This window comes from Dasypus novemcinctus, chromosome 4 (assembly GCF_030445035.2).
Source record: "Dasypus novemcinctus isolate mDasNov1 chromosome 4, mDasNov1.1.hap2, whole genome shotgun sequence".
Taxonomy (NCBI): Eukaryota; Metazoa; Chordata; class Mammalia; order Cingulata; family Dasypodidae; genus Dasypus; species Dasypus novemcinctus.
In genome coordinates this window covers 94,949,230-94,972,500 of record NC_080676.1, presented here as the reverse complement: position 1 = coordinate 94,972,500, position 23,271 = coordinate 94,949,230, and the positions used below count along the sequence as shown (strand labels likewise).

Here is a 23,271-nt window from a genome sequence, read left to right as displayed (position 1 = left end):
ATGTTTCTGGCTATTCAGGACTCCTTACCCTTCCAAATAAATTTAATGATTGTGTTTTCAATTTTTTCTTTAGTGATGGTGGAATTTTTAGCAGGATTGCATTGAATCTGTATATCAGTTTGAGTAGAATTGACATCTTAACGATATTTAGTCTTCCAATCCATGAACATGGAATGTTCTTCCAGTTATTTAGGACTTTTTTTTTTAATTTGTTTTAACATTGAGTTGCAGTTTTCTGAATACAAGGGCTTTACATCATTGGTTAAGTTTATTCCTGACTATTTGAGTTTTTCCTATCATATTTTATTTTCACCACTCTTTTGACACTTTTAGTTACTTTTATTGATGTAACCTTCATTTCTAGACTCTCTTCCAGGCCCCTCACTCCTATCTTTTCTTTTCAGGCTCTAGCACATCCTTTATTATTTCCTGAAAATCTGGTCTCTTGCTTAGAAATTCTCTCAGTCCCTATTTATCTGTGAATATTCTAATTTTGCCCTCATTTTTTAAAGACAGTCTTGCTGGATATAAGATTCTTGGCTGGAAGTATTTTCTTGTAGAATCTTAAATATATCAGACCACTGTCTTCTTGCGTCCATGGTTTCTGGTGAGAAATCAGTATTTAATCTTATTGGGTATCCCTTATATGTTATGCATTGCTTTTCTCTTGCTGCTCTCCGAATTCTCTCTTTGTCTTTGGCCTTTGGTATTCGGATGAGTATGATTCTTGGAGTTGGTCTATTTGGAATTTTTCAGATGGGAGTACGTTGTGCTTCTTGATCAGGGATATCTATGTCCTTCAATAGGGTTGGGAAATTTTCTACCATTATTTCTTCAAATATTCCTTCTGCCCCTTTTCCCTTCTCTTCTCCTTCTGGGACACTCATGACACATATGTTTGCACTCCTTTTGCTGTCATTTAGTTCCCTGAGACCTTGTTGAAAATTTTCCCATTCTTTTCTTCATCTGTTCTTTTATATGTTCACTTCCAGAGGCCATTTCTTCAAGCTCACCAATCCTTTCTTCTGCTTTCTCAAATCTGCTATTATATGGTTCTAATGTTTTTTTAAAATTTCATTTATTTATTTTTCATTCCCATAAGATCTGCTATTTTTCTGTGTATGCTTTCAAATTCTTCTTCGTGCTCATCCAATGTCTTCTTAATATCCTTAATCTCTTTGGCCATCTCATTGAATTTATTAAGGAGATTTGTTTGCACATCTATAATTAGTTGTCTCAACTCCTTCATGTCATCTGGAGGCTTATCTTGTTCCTTTAACTGGGCCATAGCTTCCTGTTTCTTGGTGTGGATTGTAATTTTTTGTTGGTGTCCTTGCATCTGGCTTACTAGAGTATCTGTTCTGGGTGCAGTTTTTCTCTTTAGTTTAGGGCTTCCAATCATTTCTCCCTTGCTGGTTGTGCAGTAGGAGCCAAGCATGTAGTTGGTGCTGTAAGCTGTGGAGGCTCAAGCTGCCCTCATTGCGCTAGGGACCAATGAAGCTTCTTCCAACTTTCTCCTTTGCCAGGGTAGAGACAGAGTCACAGCTATGTGGAATATTCCAAGTGCAGGCCTAGACTGTAGTTGCCCAGTGAGACTGATGAAGCTTCACATCCCTTTCTCCCCTGCCTGGGGCAGGGATGCAGCTGCAGGTGTGAGCACCAATCTGTGCAGTGCAGGTCCAAGATGACCACAGTTGCCCTGGTAGACTTCTGATTTTCAGTCTATGCCAGCCAAAGTTACCTGCAGTTACCTGCAGTTACTATAGACTAGTATAGCGTTCCTCAGGTTCCTCCCCACCAGAGGTGGGGCTGAAGCCTAGGCAGACTGCAGGCTGATCTGTGTGAAAGAAACTGGTTCCTGCAGACACTGAGAGTTTCAGTTATCCTGGCTTCCCCTCAGGCTGAGGGTGGAGTCAGAATGGAGGCTAGTGGCCTCTTTCTGACTTGGGCTGGTTCACACCCCAGCTGTTCCCAGGGTTATATCTTAGCCAGCCAAGCCTATCAATCAATAGCTGAAATTGGCAGCCAACCGTCTCCTCCCCCCCTGTTTCTGGGAAATGGACCTTCCAATTCCAGCCACAGAACAGCTCCTGGGATGGCTCATGCCAACAGAGTAGGATAATCACCAGCCTCCATGATTTGGCCAGTAATTTCCCAGAGAGGCTGGCACAGGTCCCCACAGCTTTCTCCCTGCTGGAGGTGGCACTGGGGCCTAGTCTAGAGCTGCAATCTGATCTGGATGGAAAGAAGCCAGTCCCTACCAGCACTGGGATTCTCAGTCCATCCCGCTTCCCCTCTTGCCAGGTGCGGCATTTTATGGCAGCTCCCAGCCACTTTCTGACTTGGACAGGCTCAAATTTAGCAGTTCTCAGGAGTATACTGTAACCTGCTGAATTTACTCCTCAGTAGCTGAAATTGGTACCCAACCATCTCTTCCTCCCCTATTTTGGGGAAGTGGTGCTTTCAATTCCAGCTGCAGAACAGCTCCTGAGGCGGCTTGTGCCTCCAGTGGAGGATGGGCACTAGCCTCCATGGCTGGAGCGCTCTACTCATGAGTCTTCTCTGCAGATGGGCAGTCTCCTCTTTCCACTCCTTCAAGTATGTTGCAGGATGCTCTTCTGGTCTCCTGGAGCCCCCAAACAGGTGCTTCAGCTAGCTCCAGAGAGCTCTGGGTGTTTGTTAACTGCCCTGGAGCAGGAACTGACTCTAGGAGCTCCTTACTCCACCGCCATCTTGCTGGTTCTCGTACAGCTTATTTATTTTTTAAAAGAATGAAAGTTATAAGTAACTTAAGTGAGTTTTTTTTTAATGTCTAACTCTAAATATGTCTATTTCCTCACTGTGTATCTTCATCAGGATGGTAATATCAAATTAACAAATGAAAATTCTTAGAGTTTCATTCAAATTATTAAAAATTAAATATGTGCTTATATGTGTGAAAGACATTCCTGGATCACAAATTAGGCTAAACAGGATGGAAAGGTCATATAGAAATTTGAATATAGAAACTATCTGGAAAGGGAAAAAGATTTTCCTAATCTCTTTGACTTACCCAACCCCAAGACCTTCTCTTTGCAAGCTGTGAGGAAGCGGCTAGGTGTGACAGATTAAAACTCTGTCTTCTAGGCTGGGGAATTAAAAATCAGTTTGCTCTGTAATTCCCCAATTTAAACCTTTTACCAGTCTTAAAATAAGGGTGATTAATAATCTTATCACCAAATTTCAGTAAATAAAGGAAAAATCCTTGAAAACTATGGAAAGAGCTTTTCTAAGTTATGATTAAAAGAAATTAAACAACTGTAGTATGTCCCAAAACCTAGCAGTCAGTATGCTTTTAATACTATCACTGTTTTATTAAAATTATTCAGAATTTTATTAAGAGGTTTTAGCCTCTTCTAAAGAAAGGGAAAAGAAAATTCCTTGCATAAACTATAATTGTTTCAATTTTATTTAGTTTGGGTGTTATCTCCCTAGGTTTATTGAATACCAATTAAATAAATTAACTTTATATGTATTAAATCTTTAAGATGATGAAAATTGTAAGTTCATGTTATTAATGAAATTAAGATAAAGTAAGTTTCATTGGTTGCTAGTTGTAATTTAATAAGCTTATTTAAAGGTAAAGTAACTTCTAATTATAAGAAGTTTATAAAGCATCATCTAAACTTAAGCATTTTTAAAAATTTTTTTTTATTTCTCCCTCTTCCCTTCCTTCTGCCCTGCTGTTTTTGCTGTCTGTGTTGTCTTCTCATTTTCTCTTCTTTAGGATTCACCAGTTTTGATCCTGGAGACCTCTGATTGAGAGAGAGGTCCCCTGTCAATTGCGCCACCTCAGTTTCTATGGTGCTTCATCTTGAGTCTTCTCTTGTCTCTCTTTTGATCTGTCATCATCTTGCTGCATGACTCACACGGGGCACTGGATCACCATGTGGGAACTTGCAAGGACACTCATGTGGGCACTGGCTTGCTGTACAGGCACACTTTCTCTTCTTTTTCACCAGGAGGCCCCAGGGATTGAGCCCAGGTACCTCCCATATGGCAGGTGGAAGCACTATCAGTTGAGCCACATCTGCTTCCCTAAACTTAAGCATTTGATGGCTAATTCCAGGAAGCCATTACTAAATAAAAACCTAAATTGATTTTAATAATAAAAAATAACTTCCTAACAGGGAAACCTGTCAGGGACCACCTCAATCTGCATATTAAAGTTGTGGCAACGAAGGATAACCTTGATTCCATTGAGAATCTTAGATTTTCATAAAATAATGAAGAAAGTAGTTTTTCCTGTGCTGCTAAAGTAAAATACCTGTTAATTAACGTAATCATGATAAAGGTATAAAAGTAAAAAGTAAAGTACTAAAATAGTTAAGTTCATTTGATATGTTATACTTGGTACTGGAATTATTCAGAAAGTGTACAAAAAGTAAGATATTTCAATATTGTCAAACCATTGTGCATTCAAACCATGCATTCAGTACATTGCATGGTGTCTGTCCATTTGAGTTATGGCTAGATTGGCCACTGACCCCTAACAATAAATTTAGGAGCATCTCTGAACATGCTTCTAATATGGATGGACAGTACCTTGCACTTACAAACTTTTGCAGCAGCCGGCAATGGCTCAATATGGCCAGATTTACAATGGACGTTGCCTCCAAACTGGCTCTGTTTCATAGTGCCAAAAGGTGCACTGCACCAGGCTGGTGAAACAGTGGAAAGTTACTTTCCTATTCTTTCTTGAGGATCAACTGTGCTGCGGCATGCTGGCTGTGTGAAGAGCATACCAAGTGGAGCAACAGCTGAGTACTGTGAGCAGAACTTAAACCAACACAATTGGCATTATGGCCAGCTCCCATGGAGAGATAGCATATATGGTATTGCAATCCTGGAGCTTAGTTCTATTAACTGCTACTCAAAGAGGACCTTGTGTATTAACTAGTATTAAATACTGTACCTATATACCTGATGAATATGATAATATATCTTCTATTCTAGATCATATGCAGAGGGATATTGAACATGTTAAAAGTCCTGGTAAACTTAACTCATTTTCTAAGTAATTAATAAATGTACCTATAAGGATGGCTCTCTTAAGTATTGTCTTTATTTTCCTTGCCATATGCCTGTCTTGTTATTGCCTATACTGTCTTTGTGAGTTTATGTCTAGGGCAGTGCCTCTCTTCATACCTCTTCTAGCTGTCCTAGGCATAACCACTGCTGTGGAAGCTTGGGTTGGCAGTATATACTCAGACCCAGCAGGTTTACCACATTCGATCCCTAGAGTTAACCAACAGCATAAAAGAACTCAAAGAAGAATGCTGTTTCCTATCAACTTTGGGAAAATGAAGCCTCTGAAAACACCTGACCTTGACTCTCATGGCCTGGTATGTCATGGCCAACCCCCTCTTTGGGCCTGCCTACCATTGTCTTCTTTATCCTTTTAGTGGGACCATGTATATTTAAAATTCTAGTTAAGTTTACTTCTTACAGAATCAATAACTTATTAGTTATGCAGGGATTTCATCCAGCTCCAACCAGGGTGCTGGGCCCATCTTCCCTCAATCACAATAGAACAGCCAGAGAGGTTTACACCCTGTCGGGCAGAGACTACTGCCCTAACCAGCAGCAAGTAGTTATGGAAGAATGACCATGGCCCCTCAGCAACCCCTTAAGAATAAGGACGTGAACTCTTTGAGGGGGGAGTTGAGGCAGGTTAGTATAGTAAAAGGGGGATGGCATCTGGCCCAGCAGACAACATGGCCAACAGACCACATGGCTGTGAGACCCCACCCTGAAACCTCCTGAGAAGAAGGCTCCAGAAAGATGACACTGCAAGATCCTGGCTATGAGAACCTCATTCAGGTCAAGGAAAAGCTCTAGATACCTTAAGGGTCCTCATCTTTGGGCCCCCTGGGAACTGAGAGGTGGGGTAATCAATCAGAATAGCAAACAGCTGAGGCCCCTCCCCCAAACATTAGCAAACAGAATAATTAATAAATAGCTTAAAAGGTAGCCACACAGCCCAAATCTTGCTTTCTGCCTAGCCTATATCAAATATCGGTGCATATTTCCATCCATCTCTCCCATTTCTCAGCAAGCTCTGTTCTTTTCCCCCATTTCTCAATAAAATCTTTTTACTGGCATAAATAAACTGATGTGTTCTTTTTTTTTTTTAATTGTCTTTTTTTTTTTTAAGATACATAGATCACAAAAAAATGTTACATTAAAAAATATGGGGAAGCAGACTTGGCCCATTGGTTAGGGCGTCCATCTACCATATGGGAGGTCTGCGGTTCAAACCCGGGGCCTCCCTGACCCGTGTGCAGCTGGCCCATGCACGGTGCTGATGCATACAAGGACTGCTGCCGTGCCACCCAGGGGTGTCCCCCGCATAGGGGAGCCCCACGTGCAAGAAGGGCGCCCCATAAGGAGAGCCACCGAGTGCAAAAAAAGTGCAGCCTGCCCAAGAATGGCGCTGCACACACAGAGAGCTGACACAACAAAATGATGCAACAAAAAGAAACACGGATTCCCGGTGCCGCTGATAAGGATAGAAGCAGTCACAGAGGAACACAAAGCGAATGGACACAGAGAGCAGACAACTGGGGCAGGGGGAAGGGGAGAAAAATAAATAAAAAATCTTAAAAAAAAAATGGGGTTCCCACATACCCCACACCCGACACCCCCACTCCTCCCACATCAACAACCTCATTCATCATTGTGGCATTCATTGCATTTGGTGAATACATTTTGGAGCACTGCTGCACTGCGTGGATTATAGTTTACATTGTAGTTTACACTCTCCCCCAGTACATTCAGTGGGTTATGGCAGGTTATATAATGTCCTGCATCTGTCCCTGCAATATCATTCAGGACAACTCCAAGTCCCGAAAATGCCCCCACACTTCATCTCTTCTTCCCTCTTCCTGCCCTCAGCAACTACCATGGCCACTTTCTCCACATCAATGCTACAGTTTCTGATGTGTTCTTAAATTCTTTTATGGAACATAGCCAAGAACCTAGAGGAATCCAGCACTTCCCTGGCTTCATATCCATTCAAGTCTTGTCCTACATATTTCCACCCTGATTTATCTTAGGACAAACCACACTCCTTTAAACAAGCTCTCACAAACCACCTACTTCTTTTCATATTCATTTAAGTTTTGTGTTATATTCCTCATTCTGTTCTGTGAAAACTAGTCATTTTACTTTAGGTAAAACAGTTATTTTTAAAAGAGGTTTGTAATAATTTCATTAGTTAAAAACTTCAATTATATCATCTTAAAAATTCAACAGACATAATGTTAACTTATTAATATCTGTAGAAACCCTGGGAGATTACACCCAAGTAAAATAATATTAAAATAATGATATTTTCTGTAAGAAATACTTTTTTTTCATTTCCTTCATAGGAGGTTAAAACTGCTTTGTTTTTATAACACCTAAAAATTATAAATAACCTCAAATGCATAGTGACTATTATGCTCTAGAGAATATACTATACATAATTGTTTTATTTATTTTAATTACAATTTAGATAAACCCTTTTCATAGCTTTCATACATCTTTTTCTGTACTTAACTGAAAGTTGGCCACTGGGTTATTAATTTCTCTCATCTCAAGGCTGCTAAAATTTAATTGGCTAATTATAGGACAGACTATGCAAATCAAGGTTTATTCTGTAATATCCCCTGTTTCCCTATCATTTTTAATTTCCAGGCCTGGTAGACAGAATTCTAAGCTAAACTCACATCTTCCCTATATTTGCACACCCAGCCCATCCCCCATTATTTCCTAGAAAGGTTTTAATGAGTTACTCAAATTCAGTCAAGGTTAGGAGAAAACCCTGGAGAAGACCCTGTGGGTAGGATAGGCTATAGAAAGATTATAGAATTCAGGACAACCTCTTTAGTTTTTTTTTCCTTTGAATAGTTTCTTCAGTCATATTTTTATATGACCTTTTCCATCCTGGTTAGCTTTTCTAATTTGAGCTCTAGGAGTATTCATTTACAAATATAAGTTCTTATTTAATTTTTAGCAATTTGAATAAAGTTCTTTTTTGTATTTTCATTTGTTAATTTGATATTACCATCTGGAGGTATGAAAATATACACTAAACAGACACAAATAGAGTTAGACACATCAACAAAAACATAAAGTTCACTAATTTGACTCAGAGTTCTCTTTTGGTATGGTTGTCACTAGGTTTTCCATCATTCCGTATCTTTGGTTTTTACCACTTTCAAGCTCTCCTGTGAGATAAGTGTTGCTTGTAATATGCAAGCTCACTCTTTTTTTTTTTTTTAATCTCACCAGCCTCTTTCTTTTTCTTTCTTTTTTTTTTTAATTTATTTAATTCCCCTCCCCTCCCCCGGTTGTCTGTTTTCTGTCTTTTTGCTGCGTCTTGTTTCTTTGTCTGCTTCTGTTGTCGTCAGCGGCACGGGAAGTGTGGGAGGCGCCATTCCTGGGCAGGCTGCACTTTCTTTCACAATGGGCGGCTCTCCTTATGGGTGCACTCCTTGCGCGTGGGGCTCCCTTACGCAGGGGACACCCCTGTGTAGCAGGGCACTCCTGGTGCGCATCAGCACTGCGCTTGGGCCAGCTCCACACGGGTCAAGGAGGCCCGGGGCTTGAACCGCGGACCTCCCATGTGGTAGACGGACGCCCTAACCACTGGGCCAAAGTCCGTTTCCCACAAGCTCACTCTTGGAAACACTTTTATATATATAAAAATTGGAGAAAAAGCTATCTGGGCATTATTTGGTTAATGTGTTTTCAGCAAGGAAGGTATATTTAGGAAGATATGCTTCAAATATTTGGTTTTAATTAAGTGGTCAAGCACCCCTCACCTGGCCCCTTTAATTCCAGGTTTCTTTTTGTTCCCACCTAGCTCTTCTTAGGGTTTTTCCTGGGGTCGTCCAGGATAATACCCTTTCCAATGTCCTTTGCAATATGCACATTGGTCAGTTCTTATTTTTAAAATTTCTCCCATTTCTGGAAGGCTGGAAGTTGAGCCCAGGGGTCTTACCTTTTTGAGGCGTCTTGTTTTGATTAATTTTGTCTTATTATAGCTTCAAGTAGGGTCATTTGCCTGATAAAGTGCAGGTTTCCTTTAACTTGATCCCTGTTATAATAAACTTTATATGCAATGCTACCTAAACTAGAGATAGGTAATTCTAGTTCCCCATCAATTTTCTGTAACTTCCTTCTTATATCTGGAAAACTTTGAGCAATAAAGATTATATTTAAAAGTCTGGTATTTTCTGGACTTTCCAGATCCATACGTATTTACAATAGGCAGTATAAATTCTTTCTAGGAAAGCAGAGGGACTTTCTTCTGATTCTAAATTAACCCAGTCCTCAGCACCATTAACATTCCATTTAAGATTCTTTACTGGTGCTGCTAATTTCCTTCTAGCATTCCCTGGGTTGTTAAGAATTTTTTCTGTTTCTTATCTGTTTCCTGCTCTGTTTCTTTATTTACTATTTTCCCATCATCTCCTGTTATCTGTAAGTCCTCATTGCTAGTCCAGTTACAGTTGGAATAATTAAGCTTTTTATTTTCTATGGGTCCTTTTTATAGAGTGGGTCACCATTGTCCCACCTATGTAAATCTGACAGGAGAAACAGGATAAGCATGTACACAAATTCCTCATCTATTTCTAGAAACATTTCCCAGAGGAGTAGAAATTTTTCTGACTCAGCTGCTGATTTTGGAGAGCCACCCAAATGAAGATAGAGTTTTCCCCTATAGAACTATACTCCAACCATTTTTTCCCCATTTCTGTTATATTGAGGCCAAAAACTATTTCCTGTTATTTCATAGGCTTCTGGCTAAGATTTTCCCATCTTTCAAAATATAGCCTAAAGGGCTACATTTAGGAATGCTAGTAAAATTAGAATTTCCCACTTTAAAGAATTTCAGTAACCAGTAACCAATTAGGAATACTTGAGCAGTATAAATCCAGTTAAACACTAATTTAGCTCTTTAGACAGACATTGAACATTTACTACACCTAAGTAACACCATTTTGTAACTGAGGGTTAAGAATTAGCAAATAATTATGACTGCTAAAGCGTTATATAGATGCATTTATATTTTTTTAAAATAGCAAAAGATTAATACCTGAAATTTGCTGAAGCTGGCTAGAGTGGTCCCACCCTCTAGTCAGCTCACTCTAGACTTAACCTCAATTTTGTGTTTGCTTACTGTTGTAATGATGATTCTAGATTGAGCTCACCCTTGTGTAGACTTTCTATTGGGATGGTAACCACTCCACCATCCTGAGTTTTATATCCATATGGAAAACCTTGTGACTCACTTCTGCTCTGTACTTTCCTATCTCAGAAACTTGATCTCTGAAAATGATTGTAACTTTGTAACTGCCCCTGGTTTAGCGTCTTTCTCCAGCTTTTTTCAACCACTTAATGTTTATTAATGAAGGAACCTGTGTCCAGCTCCACCCCAGTTATACATTAGGACCCCAATGTTATAAAACATTAGAATTTATGCAGATCAGGGAAGCAGGTTTGAGCAAGAAGGCCACTGTGCTCCATTGCCTGCACAACCAATAAAATTCTTTGAAACCCTGATGTCTCACAAATTGGTTTTAAAGACACCTTGTGAGAAAAGAAACTGCTCTTGCTTGGTATCAGTTTGGCGACTCTGACAGGATTAAGGACGAGGGTCCCTGAAGGGTTGAACTGCCTGAGATTCTGGGGCCCCAGCGAGAGAGGTAAGCATAGTAATTGAGCAACCATCTTGCTTCAACACATGGCTACTGACTTTAGTGAGAAAGCACCCTAGAGTTGGACTCTTCAGGGCCTCATAACTGTAAGTATTCACCCCAAATAAATATCCTTTATAAAAGTCAACAGATTTCTGTTACTTTGCATCAGCACCCCTACGGCAGACTAATAAAGCATATAAAAATCAATTGTTTGGCGGCATTGGCAAGAAACCAGTATAGGCAGGGCTTTCCCTGTCCCTGAGAGAAGGGAAGCACATATGGTAACTTTTGCTTTGGTTATGGATTTTTTTCTCTAAGGACATTTTTCAAATTGTGATGTAGGGAATATACCTCAAATAGAAAGTGGCAGTCTTATTTAGCTGAGGAGACAGAGGTCTGAGTTTAGGGCTGCCAAAGTTGCTTGGATTTGATCATCAAAATCCCATAGAGGAAGGAATACCAGAGATGTGACAAAAATCTTCACTTAAATTTCCCTCAAGTCATATTAATGTCTCATGGTGTTTAAATATATGACAACCATAGCACAAATAGTGGGAGATAAGTAAAAGGAGTTAAAATATTGAAGCATTCTTACCTAGTTGAGTAGATGGTAATGTAACTAATTTAAAGTACACTGCAATAAGATATGGATGCATTTGTAATTTATATGGAAAACACTAAAAAAATAAGATGTATAACTAAAAAGCCTATAGAGGGAAAATGGAATGATAAATAATAACTGATTAATATAAAAGAGCCAAGAAAGGAAAAATAAAAATGGGACAAATAGAAAACATACAGTAAGTTGGTAAACTGAACCCTACTATATAAGTACTTATATGAATGTAAATGGACAAAAGATTTCAATTAAAAAATACTATTAGAACTTAAAAAAAAAAAGATCCAGCTTTATGCTGTTTATAAGAAACATGTTATATACAATGACAGAAAAGTTGGAGTAAAAAGAATTGAAAAATAAACATGATGCAAAACAACACATAACATAGTTTTAATATCAAGCAAAATAAACCTTAATATAAGAAATATTACTAAAAGAGTGATATTTCAAAATGGTGAAAGATTCATTTAATAAGATATAATATTTCTAAAATTGGATCATCTAATATATAATGGCAAAATAGAAAAATCTATAATTATTCTTAGAGGCATTATAGTTTCTGATAAAACAGACAAAAAAATCAGTAAAATTGTAGAGAAGTTGAAAGTAATAAACCATAGGGACTTATTGATATATAAACAATCCTACAGTCAACAACTTCAAAGACTCAGTTTTTTTATATGTACCTAGAACATTTAACAAATTTACCAATGCAAATCTTAACAAATTTCAAATAATTGAAATCATAAAGAGTAGGTTCTCTGACCAGAGTGGAATATAAAAAATGATTAGAAACATTACTAAATGTTAGGAAAGTATGCAATATAATAACCAAGGAATCAGAGATAAAAATTTACGGTGGAAATCAGAAATATAACAGAAAAAAATGAAGGCTCAATGAATTAGAATATCACTGCTAATGAACAAATGGATCTAGACATTGCTTATCAGTGACTGAACAACACAAAAAGAAAAGTTTTCAATCATTATGTGTCTGCCAATGGAAGATTATAGTACCCTGTAGAATTTCTTCACCCCCAAATTAAAATTAACCAAATCTGATCACTCCTCTATATCAGACTACCAACAATTTACAAGTAATAAAGAAAGCAGAGAACCATGTTCATGTTAAACAACACTAAAAGGTCAGGATCAGCAAATCCAGATTGGGGGACAGGATTTATCATGGATTGAAAGTTATTTTGGGGGATAAGTTAACTTGGAGTTTTAGCATATTATCCTATTTATTTTTATGTATGTTCAAAATCCTCCATATTAATGTTTAAGATTAAGGTGAATTGTAAAACTTTATTTTTATAAATATCACCATAATGGATAGGGAAAAAAAGTAATTTATTAACATTATACTACCCCACCCCACAAAAAACATATCATTCTTTTAAAGATGTTCATCTGTTAGTAGTTTCTTATAAGTTGATTTACTTTTAAATTATTCAGTTTAAAAAACAGCTTTTGGAAAACAAGAAGCAATATGCTTACTCCATTTACCTAATCTAACATAAGGCTTCTTTTTCCATTAACCATTCCAGCATTTGCTAGGCTTACATTTTTCAAGGATTGTGAAAATCTAAGATTTTACTAATTTGTGACATAACTAGTCAGCCATGGTTTAGAAGATTCTGCCAAAGTCTCAAGATTCCTAAGTCAGAATTACTTCATTACCCATAGCACAGCAAGCTTCATGAGCTTCATATTTATATCACTTCTCCTTTCCTTCCCCAGGAGGCAATGAATAGTGGCATAAGTGAAAGGTTAACACTAAAGTGACCAACTCACTGATTTGCCTAAGATGAAGGAGTTTCCTGGGATGTGAGAAAGTCTCTGGCAAAACTTGGCAAGTTGGCTACTCTACACACAATTTGGGCTTTCATTACAGCAATCTTAAGAAACCCAGGAGTGGACATTATCTTTATTTTCCTGGATGACAGAGAACTCTGCCCTCTTCCCTAGAGGGGGACACTATATCTATCATAAAAGCTGTCTTCTATAAAAACTACTTGACAAGATAGTGCAGAAGAAAAACTGTCAGTGTGTCAGATCAGAAGACATGATAAAACAAGAGATTTGTGGAGAATTCTCACCCAACAGTATTCTTATAATAGTGAAGTATGATTTTACTAACCCATATCCTGAATTTGAAGATGGAAAAATCCACACTCTTCCATACTTTGACCAAGTGTCCTTTGTTAATAATCCAATAAAAAGAATTTTCTGACTATATTTTAATAAGATTGTGATAGAGGCACAGCTATATAATAAAAAGGATAACCTGTCTGTATTAGTCAGTCAAAGGGGTGCTGATGCAAAGTACCAGAAATCTGTTGGCTTTTACAAAGGGTATTTGTTTGGGATAGAAGCTTACAGTTTACACGGCCCTAAAGAGTGTAACTCAAGGTTGCTTTACCACCAAAGTCTGTTGCCACATGTTGAAATAATGATTGCTGATTTCTGTGGAGGGTTCAGCCTTCCCCTCTCTCAGCTTCAGGCTGGCATAGGGCTTGTTTCTTTCTGGGCTTTCTCAGCACTGCAAACTATCAGGCAAATGACTCATGTCTCTTCCCAGGGTGGCAGGATTAAAGTTCTCGTCTCTGCTGTGTCTTTGGAGCTCTCCCTCTCCTCTTGTGTCTTCTTGAGTGAGTGTCCATTTATATCAACCCTCCAAAGGGTTCAGGACTCAACCCTAAGTCACATTCTACCTATGTGGTAGAATCAAAACCCTAATCTTAACAGGTAATTTAATCAAAGACGTCTCAGATAAATCTAATACAACCAAAGGGGATCACACCCAGGGAACAGACCAGTTTATAAACATAATCTCTCCTTTTGGGGATTCATAAATATTCTCAAACTGCCACACTATCAAGAATAACTTGTGGGAAGTGGATGTAGCTCAAGTGATAAGGACTCTGCCTACCATATGGGGGGACCCAGGTTCAAGCCCTAGGGCCTCCTGGTGAAAAAGAATAAGAGAAAGCATGGTTGCATGGTGAGCCAGTGCTGACATCATGAGCTGAGTGCCTGCGCGGTGAGCCAAGTGCCTACGTGTGAGCCAAGTGCCCGTGCAAGTGCCCACGTGATAAGTCAAGTGCCCATGTGAGTGCCTGCGTGGTGAGCCAGTGCCTGTGTGGTGAACCGAATGCCCACGCAGAAAGCAGAGTGCCCACACAAAGAGCCAGTCCTGTGCAAGTGAATCATGCAGCAAGATGATGACACAACAAAAGAGAGATGAAAGGGAGAGTCAAGGTGGAAGTTCAGCAGAAACCAGGAACTGAGGTGGCCCAATTGACAGGGAACCTCTCTCCATGTCAGAGCTCCCCAGGATCAAATCCCAGTGAATCCTAGAAGAGAAAGATGAGAAGAGAAGAAAAAAAGAGAAATAGATACAGAAGATCACACAGCGAGTGGACAGAGACAGCAAAAACATCAGGGTGGGGGAGGGAGAGGAGAAGGGAAAAAAAATAAAATAAAATGGAAGGCTTTAAAAGAAATAAGAATAACTTGCTATTTTATCTCATTATCAAAGCTTTAATAATAAAAAAAACTATTGTCTTAATCTTTCAAGGATATGCTTACTAAATCTTTTTCTTGGCATCTACCAAAAGAGGTCAGGTTCAAGAATAAGAGGGAATTTAGGAGTAAATCAGAACAAAGTTGTTTATCATTTGGTGAATGAATAGCATGTAGGAGATCCACCAACCCTGGACTTATGAAAATGTGTAGAATCAGTTTCTTCAGGCATCATCACATATGGATTATAGTGATTCACTCTAACTGTAGCAATTCAAATTTCATGGGTCCTTTCCCCCACTCTAGAGAATTTCTGAGAGTTTTTAGGGATTTTTTCACAAGTACTCAACGACAAGTCTGCTCTTACCATGCTCACCATCATCACTAGGCATGCACTGTGTACAGTTAGTTCTGTGGAACACTGGGACCTCCCACCACAGCTGAGGCCTGACACAGGTCTCATCATATTCTGTTCCTGCATTAGTTTTCTATTGCTGCATGGAAAATTACCACAAATGTAGTAATTTAAAGCAAAATAATTAAAAAGCAAAACAAATTTATTATCTTAAAGATCTGTAGGTCAGAAATCTTGCATGGTTCAACTGGGATGTCTGCAAGGGTCTCACAAGGCCAAAATTAAGGTGTCACTTAAGCTGGGCTTTTTTCTGGAGAGTCTGGGAAAGAATCTGCTTCCACACTCATTTAGTTTATTGGCTGAACATGTGTTGAGGTCCATATTTCCTTGCTGTCTGTTAGCCTTAGGTTACTCTAGCCTCCTTGAAGCTACTCCATGTTCCTTGGCACATGGCCCCCTCCAGCTTCAAGCCAGCTATGGTGCTTTGAATGTGCCTTCTGCATTGGATCTCTGTCTTCCTCTTCTGCTACCAGCTAGAGAAAACTCTCTGCTTTTAAAGGGATCGTATAATTGGGTTAAGCCCACCAGGATAATCTCCATATCTTAAGATCAACTGATCTGAGACCTTAACTACATCTACAAAATCCCTTCACTACAGTACCTAGATTCATGTTTGAAGGAGTAAACAAGGGACCTGAATCTGAGGTAGAGGGGATGGGAAAAGAACAGGAAGCCATCTTTAAAATACTACCTACCACTGTTTCTATGTGGGGAAAGAAGTCTCTCTTTTTTTTTTTTTTAAAAGATTTATTTTTATTTATTTAATTCCCCTCCCCTCCCCCGGTTGTCTGTTTTCTGTGTCTTTTTGCTGCGTCTTGTTTCTCTGTCCGCTCCTGTTGTCATCAGCGGCACGGGAAGTGTGGGCGACGCCATTCCTCGGCAGGCTGCTCCCTCCTTCGCGCTGGGCGGCTCTCCTTATGGGTGCACTCCTTGCGCGTGGGGCTCCCCTACGTGAGGGACACCCCTGTGTGGCACGGCACTCCTTGCGCGCATCAGCACTGCGCATGGGCCAGCTCCACACGGGTCAAGGAAGCCCGGGGCTAGAACAGCTGACTCGGGTCAAGGAAGCCCGGGGCTTGAACCGCGGACCTCCCATGTGGTAGGTGGACGCCCTAACCACTGGGCCAAAGTCCGTTTCCCGGAAAGAAGTCTCTTACCTCTGCCTTACACTGTCTTAGAGATCTCCAAAGGAATGCTGCTTGTGCACCTATATTTAGAGTTTTTAAGAAAACAGTTCTGTAACATTTTGTGTGATATTTGTTTCTTTAAAAAAAAAAAAGACAATAAAAAAGAAAGAAAAAAAGGATTTAAAGATTAGAGGAGTAGATGAGTCAAAAACTGGCATTCTCTTGCAACCCACCTCTGCTCTGGACATTAGTATTTTCTCGATTCATTTTATAATTGATCCTTTCTGTGTCTTTGCCCAACTCTTCTTACTGGAACTCCCTGCCCCTCTCAGCTAATTTCACCACAACTTTTTCAAAACCTTGCTCAGAACGCAGAACCAAAAAGTGTTTATTTGTAAATATGTTACCAGATTTTATTTAGGTTCTTGACTTATACTGCAGAAATGAATTTCAAGAGCATGTCGGATGAGTTAGGCCAGTAATTTATTCAGGTAGGGAGAGTTGGGAAATGGGAGAAAATAACAGATCAGGGGTCCCAGGTAGAGAGGATGGGGGTGAAAAGTGATAAAGAGTACTGGACTGTTTTACAGGCTACAATTTTCCATTGTAGATTATAAATGCCCAGGTTTATTTGTGTGGCCACGTGGCAGAGGAAAAATAGCTAGAGCAGTGTGCTGAGGGCAGGAGGGGTCCACAGGCAAGCGCAAGAAAGAGCGTTCAGGTGTCGCAGACTGCTTTTTAAACCATTAATTATTCTACCCCTTTGCTAATGGCAGGCAAGGGGTTCCAGCTGTTTGCTGTTTTGATTGATTACTCCACCTATCAATCTCCCAGTGAGGACTCAATAATAAAGTCCTTGGGAGAATATCTGGGGCTTTTCCTGGCTTCCAGAAGAAGTCTTTGTTCTGAATAGCAAAATCTTAGGGAGGCTCTTCCAGCAGCCATCTTGGTGGTTACTAACATTCACATGAATTTCTTGTCAGGTTCCAGATCCATCTATTGATTTCCTATCTTACTAGCCTGCTTCAAATCTATCCTGATTACACCTTAATCTTAACCCGCCCTTACTCTATATTTTAACTTTGTACTATGTGATATCTCTGAATTATAAAAATTTTTATTGTTAAAAAAAAAAAGAAAACAGTTCTTTTTGGATTTATGTAAAGACCCTTTATGCTCCACAGGATTCAAGCATAAATCCTATGGCACCTTGACTGCAAGTCAAATGAGAGGTGAAAGTTTTGATACTGTATTCAGACTTACCCAACCATCTCAACAACTAAGGCTTTGTTACTTGGTCAAACTCTTTCTCCCTTAGGATGAATTCTTTCTCAGAGTTCTCCTCGGTCCCCAAGAAAAACGGGATGGAGGGTATATGGGGACCTCATATTTTTTTAATGTAATATTAAAAAAATAAAGACAAAAAAACAAATAAACAAACAAAAAAACGGTCTTTTGAGGAGATGGTCTCACCAGTATACCAAGCATGCCCAGACATGTCTGAATTCTAGTTTAGTCTGCAGCCTGTTCTCCTGCTACATTTGCATATCATTTATATGAAATCACTCAGCTTTGTGTCAGTCAGAACATTGAACACACTGAGCTGCTGCCCTCTGTGGAACAGAGAGAATATGTTTCCTGATGAGTAGCTAAATGTATGATTTTTAGTTTGAGACAAATGGGGACTAATGCTTCCCTAGTTTATGTGCTTTCTCAGGGGACAAGCTTCAAGAGGTTAAGGACAAAAGACCAATTAACCAAGGCTATTTCCAGAAAGGACAGGCAGAGAAATATTCAGCATTGCTTCTTCTGGAAATTCTGCAGGACCAGAATGAAGTCAGAAATTAGGCCTTGTTTTCTAAGTATACAATTGAAAACAACAGAATTAAAATAGGAATGATTGAGTCCTCTCCTTTTTTCTTTTAGTTCTTTATAAAAATATAGGTGGCCCAATTGTAAACTCTGAAGTGTGAAGGGGGCAGATAGGAAAGTAAGAAGGGACAAGTTAAAGGCCACTAACTAATCTTCAAATTTTTTTCAGCTTTGTTTAGGTCTTGTTAATGGGTGTCAGTTAAGAGCAACTTTGGCAGAAAGTTATTCCAAAAAGCAGGAGAAAACACTAACACTCAAGCTACATGATTTGTGTCATCTTTTCTTCAAAGTCTAAGATCTGTGATCAATGAATTCTCTTCATTGCAGTTTGAACAAAAAATTGTTCCATCTTGTGCTTGACTTCTGAAAAAAACTGTAAACTAGCAAAGCTGACTAGTTAATTTGTTATCTGTTTCTAGAGAGAAACATATCAACAGACAGTTGACAAAATGAACCAACAATAGAGAATTTAATTTCAGAATTTTATTTTCTTTTTATGACTACCAGGGTTATTTATGTTAGAAGGAATGATGCATATATGGAGAGATACTTTACAACTTTATATTACACTAATCCCCAAATCTAATGAAGGGCTCTGAGTAAGAACCAGAGTATGTGTTTATGCTCAGTCCATAACATGATGGAATCTCCTATGTGATTTTGTTTCTAACTAAATTCTCAAGTCAGAAAAATAAAATAGATAGAAACATGGGTAAAGGGAGAGGCTATTTTTTTTTGCCTGAGCATAATTCAGATAATGAAGTGCACTTTTAAAAGTAGAAGTCTAAATTGTTGGTAGACAAGCATACATAAACCCATTCTGTATATGTATTTATTCCTTCCAAAATGTATGCAAGTATTATAATTCAGAAAATAGGGAAATGTCAATCCAAATCACTTAGATCTTAACTTCTACTACCCTTAGATTAAAATATAAATAGTGCTATAATGTGCAATCTCTGGAAACTACAGATAGGTTTATTGTGGTAAATGTTAGAACTTAAAATCAACTAGACTCTAGTTTGAAGCTTAGTTCTGCCCTTAATTGGTTGTGTAGATATAGGTAATTTTCTTAGCTTCTGTGAGCCCCAATATCTTTATATCCATAAAGTAGAAATAACACTTCTCTCATTTTTTGTACTGCAGATGTCTCTCATGGCTCCTCTTCATTCATCCTGTTCTGAGATAATGTGGCAGAGACTGACTAGATGTTCCCCAAACCCATTTCCTATTTCTAGGTCAACAGCTAAACAAGTAGCTATACAGCTATGTGGCTAACGTGACTAGACTCTTCTGGGCAATATAACATGAGCAGCAGTTCCTGTTCTGTGCTTTCTTTTCCCCTCACAAGGCAATCATGTAGGCCATATATTGAAGATGGTGGAGCTACAACGTAGAAAAGCCCAGATCCCTGAGTCACTATGTGAATAAGAGTTGCCTGCCTAAGATCATCTGCAATTGACTCTGCTCAAATGGAAAATAGGTTTATATTATAATAAGCCACTGAGATTCAGCAATATCATTTACCCTACCACAGAAATTGGAACCTTAAAGTGAGATATTGCTACAATAAAAACGTGAGACATGTAGCACTAGCTAAGCAGTTGGGTACTAGCTTAACAGACTGGGGACCTAGAGAGCCATGTACACAGTAACATAACTCCTGGTAAAATTGTCATCTGCAAAAATATGGAAACCAGACCATATGCCTGCTGAGCATGTAGCTCTCGGTGAAGAGGTTGGAAAAGATAGAACTAAAAATGAGTTGGTTTTTAAAAACTGCTGATGGCAAAGTATTACAAGAAATAAATGAGCTTAGGAAAGAATTGATCACTTTGCAAAAAGAAAGGGAATAAAGAGAGTACCAAAATTCAAGGGTTTGCTGGGTAGAAAAGCCAACTATTTTTATAGTACTTCAAATCATAGATGATTAGATTTTTAAAAATAGACAAAAGTCTCATGGGATGTCCTTATTGAACAGAAAGACTCAATCTTGCAGCAAAAGTGATATGAAGAGTGTGGTTTCTCCACTTAAGCCTGATAACTTCAAGATCACTGCCATTAATTTAAGTGGTATGACATGGAGTTGAGGAGATACTTGAGAACTATATCTAGGAAAGAACTTGGGGTTTATTAGGCACATGGAAATGACCAAAAACAGATATGTCAGAAACCTACCAAAAGTTTTAGAGAAATACATTACCACATACTAGAATTCTGAAATGAAACATTTTACTTTTGAGACTTATGAAAAGCTTTAATTTCCCAACTTCCATGAGCAGGTGAAGCTCTGAAAGTTGTATAACTCCAAGGACTTTCTTCCAATACCCAGTTCAAAGGAAACCATGGGGGAAAAAATGAACTTGAAAAAACTGCCCGCTGGGCAAAGCTAGGGGCTACAGAAACAATGGAAAAGGCAGATCCTAAAGAACAGTAGAAGCAGGCCCTAATGAAGGAATTTCTCCCATGCCCAGAGGAGAAAATTCCTACAACGTTGGCACAGTGGAACTTTAGGATTGCTTATAGCCTAATAATTTGCCTGTGTCTCCCATTCTACCAATTTCTTAATGTGAATATTAATGGGGTAGTCCTGTGTTTATTCCACTTTTGGATGATGGAGGGGACAGAAGTAGCAGTGATAACCTGTCTTTTTAGTTCATGGTTTACAGGACAACAAAAAGCTACACCTAGGACTAAAGGAGAGAATTTCACATCTCTTGGACATTCTGGCCTTTCAGATAGAAGCATCGACTGACTGAATGGGAACTTTGCCCACCACGGGGGGGAGTGGGGGGAGTGGTGGTGAGTGTGGTCTATATGTGAGAAGAAGCATGAGATTGGTATTTAGTGACCAAAAGAGTAGACTGTGGCAGAAATTGACTAAATACTTATGAAAACCTTTTCTCTTCCTGGGCATACAATAAACATATTTCCCAGCCCTCTTCCATGTAATATGGGGACAGGTTCTCACCAAGGTAATGTAAGCAAAAGTGATGTGTCACTTCCAGCCTAAGGCTGAAGAGGCATTGGAGGCCAGTGGTAAAAATGTCAGTGGTATAAGGTGGAGAGAACCTGGGTCTCTGAGACAGCATTTGGAGGAAAGCAATCTAGGGAAGCCACTGAACATCTGCATTAGACTCTTGTGAACATGAAATAATTGTATTTTGTTAAGCCACCGAAATTGCAAGTTGTCCATTACTCTATTAGTAGCCCCATAAAAGTTAGCTCTGTGTATAAAATAATACAGCCTTCTTTTTCCATCACAGTGGATGGTACCAGTGAGGTTACCAAGTAATTCAGAGGTGGAACATGTAATAAGCCAGCTTACTATGGAGATGTAAGCTGTAAATTTATGTGGTACATATAACAAATCGATACCATAAGCTTTAGATTAGATTAAGTTGTAGAGAAACAGAAAAGCCATTAAAAACAAACAAGCAACAAAAACAACAATACAAATTTTTTAAAAAAGGAAAGTCAATTGCAGGAATAAGGCAAACAGATCAGACTTATAGAAATAAGGGAAAAAAACATAAATATTCAGTTCCATATGGCAACCATGGAGATGCACTGCTTGACTCTGCCATCAAAACAGAACTTGCCAACTGTTAGCACCTCCAAGATAATGCCTCAACCTTTGATCTGAAGACACATTCTTCTTAGGCAGCCCCAACCAATGACTAAACACATGGTGCCTACTAGAGTCTGGCCACTTATGCTTAATGAAAGACTTCACAAATGGGCAGTTTTGCTCTGGAGTCCCCTGTTGAGTTGACTGATACTTTGTCAGATCTGCATCACAGGTAGAGGTTCTCCCTGACCTATCTGATTTCTTCACTCTTTCTTTCACAGGTGTCAGATCTGCATCATCTGAAGGCTTCCCCTCTCCATTCCTGCTTTTACTCCATTTTATCGTTTGTAGACATTCCCCCTGTAGCAGTTTGATATGGTTATGAACTCCAGAAATAGACACTGGATTATGTTTTTAATCTGGTCTGTACCTGGGCATGATTCAGTTATGATTAGGGCTTTGATTGGGCCATGTCATTATGGCGTTGAGTCACCATCCCTTTGTAGGTGGGGATTCACAGATAAAAGGCATGGCAAAGGACAGAGTTGAGGGTTTCTGATGTTGGAATTTTGATGTTGGAGTTTGGTGCTGAAGTCTTAAGCTGGGAGCCCCAGTAAATCAGCACACAGAGGAAAGAGAAGCAAACCTGGGAAGAAAGAACCTGAGCCTAGAGAAGAACACAGGAATAGAGACGACTTCTTATACATGACAGAAACCCCAGGGAGAGAGACAGAGCTGACAGTCTACAGCTGACCGTATGGAGAAAACAGAGGAGCTGAGCCCAGAGGAACCCAGGAAACCTGGACCCTCACAGATGTCAGCAGCCATCTTGCTCCAACACGTGGAAATAAGATTTTGGTGAAGGAAATAACTTATGCTCTATGGCTGGTAACTATAAGCTCCTACCCCAAATAAATACCCTTTATAAAAGCCAACAGATTTCTGGTATTTTGCATCAGTACCCCTTTGACTGATTAATACACCCCCCTAGTAAACCTTTAGCTCCTCTAATTCCATTTCAGTGTTGGCTCCCAGTGTCCCTGAGCCCAAGATCAAGACTGAGATTCTACAGGACAGAGATAGTAAAAAAATTATGATACCCCCTCATTGTAATAGTAAAGACAAGCAATACTGAACCATAAAATACATGTACAGTATAATAAAATTCTGATTTTTCCCATGGTGAGTGCCCCAGTGATTTCTGTCATTGTTATTTTTTTAAATGTGCCTCCACTTTACTTGTACTCTAAACATGTATTTACTGTTGTGTTGGGTAATTCAGCACTGCCTAAGCCTCACCTTGAGGTCAGCATCTCACCCTGCTGATAGAGTTAGGATTAGAAATGAATTTAGGCTAGGAGATGGGATAGAATTTCTGTTATCTATTACTGCATAACAAAATATCTCAC

The 23,271-nt window shown here is 39.1% G+C and overlaps 1 long non-coding RNA gene across 2 annotated transcripts in view; it reads left to right on the top strand.

Annotated features, from left to right (window-relative positions):
- Nucleotides 1-23,010, top strand: part of LOC131278261 (uncharacterized) — a 54,444-nt gene extending 31,434 nt beyond the window's left edge. The window contains exon 3 of one of the 2 annotated variants that reach the window (XR_009185575.1): nt 22,144-23,010. This is a non-coding gene — a long non-coding RNA (uncharacterized lncRNA). Of the gene's footprint in view, nt 1-4,742; nt 6,137-22,143 lie in introns of those variants that run through there. The other variant, XR_009185576.2, reaches the window with a different exon arrangement.
- The last annotated feature ends 261 nt before the right edge of the window (nt 23,011-23,271 follow it).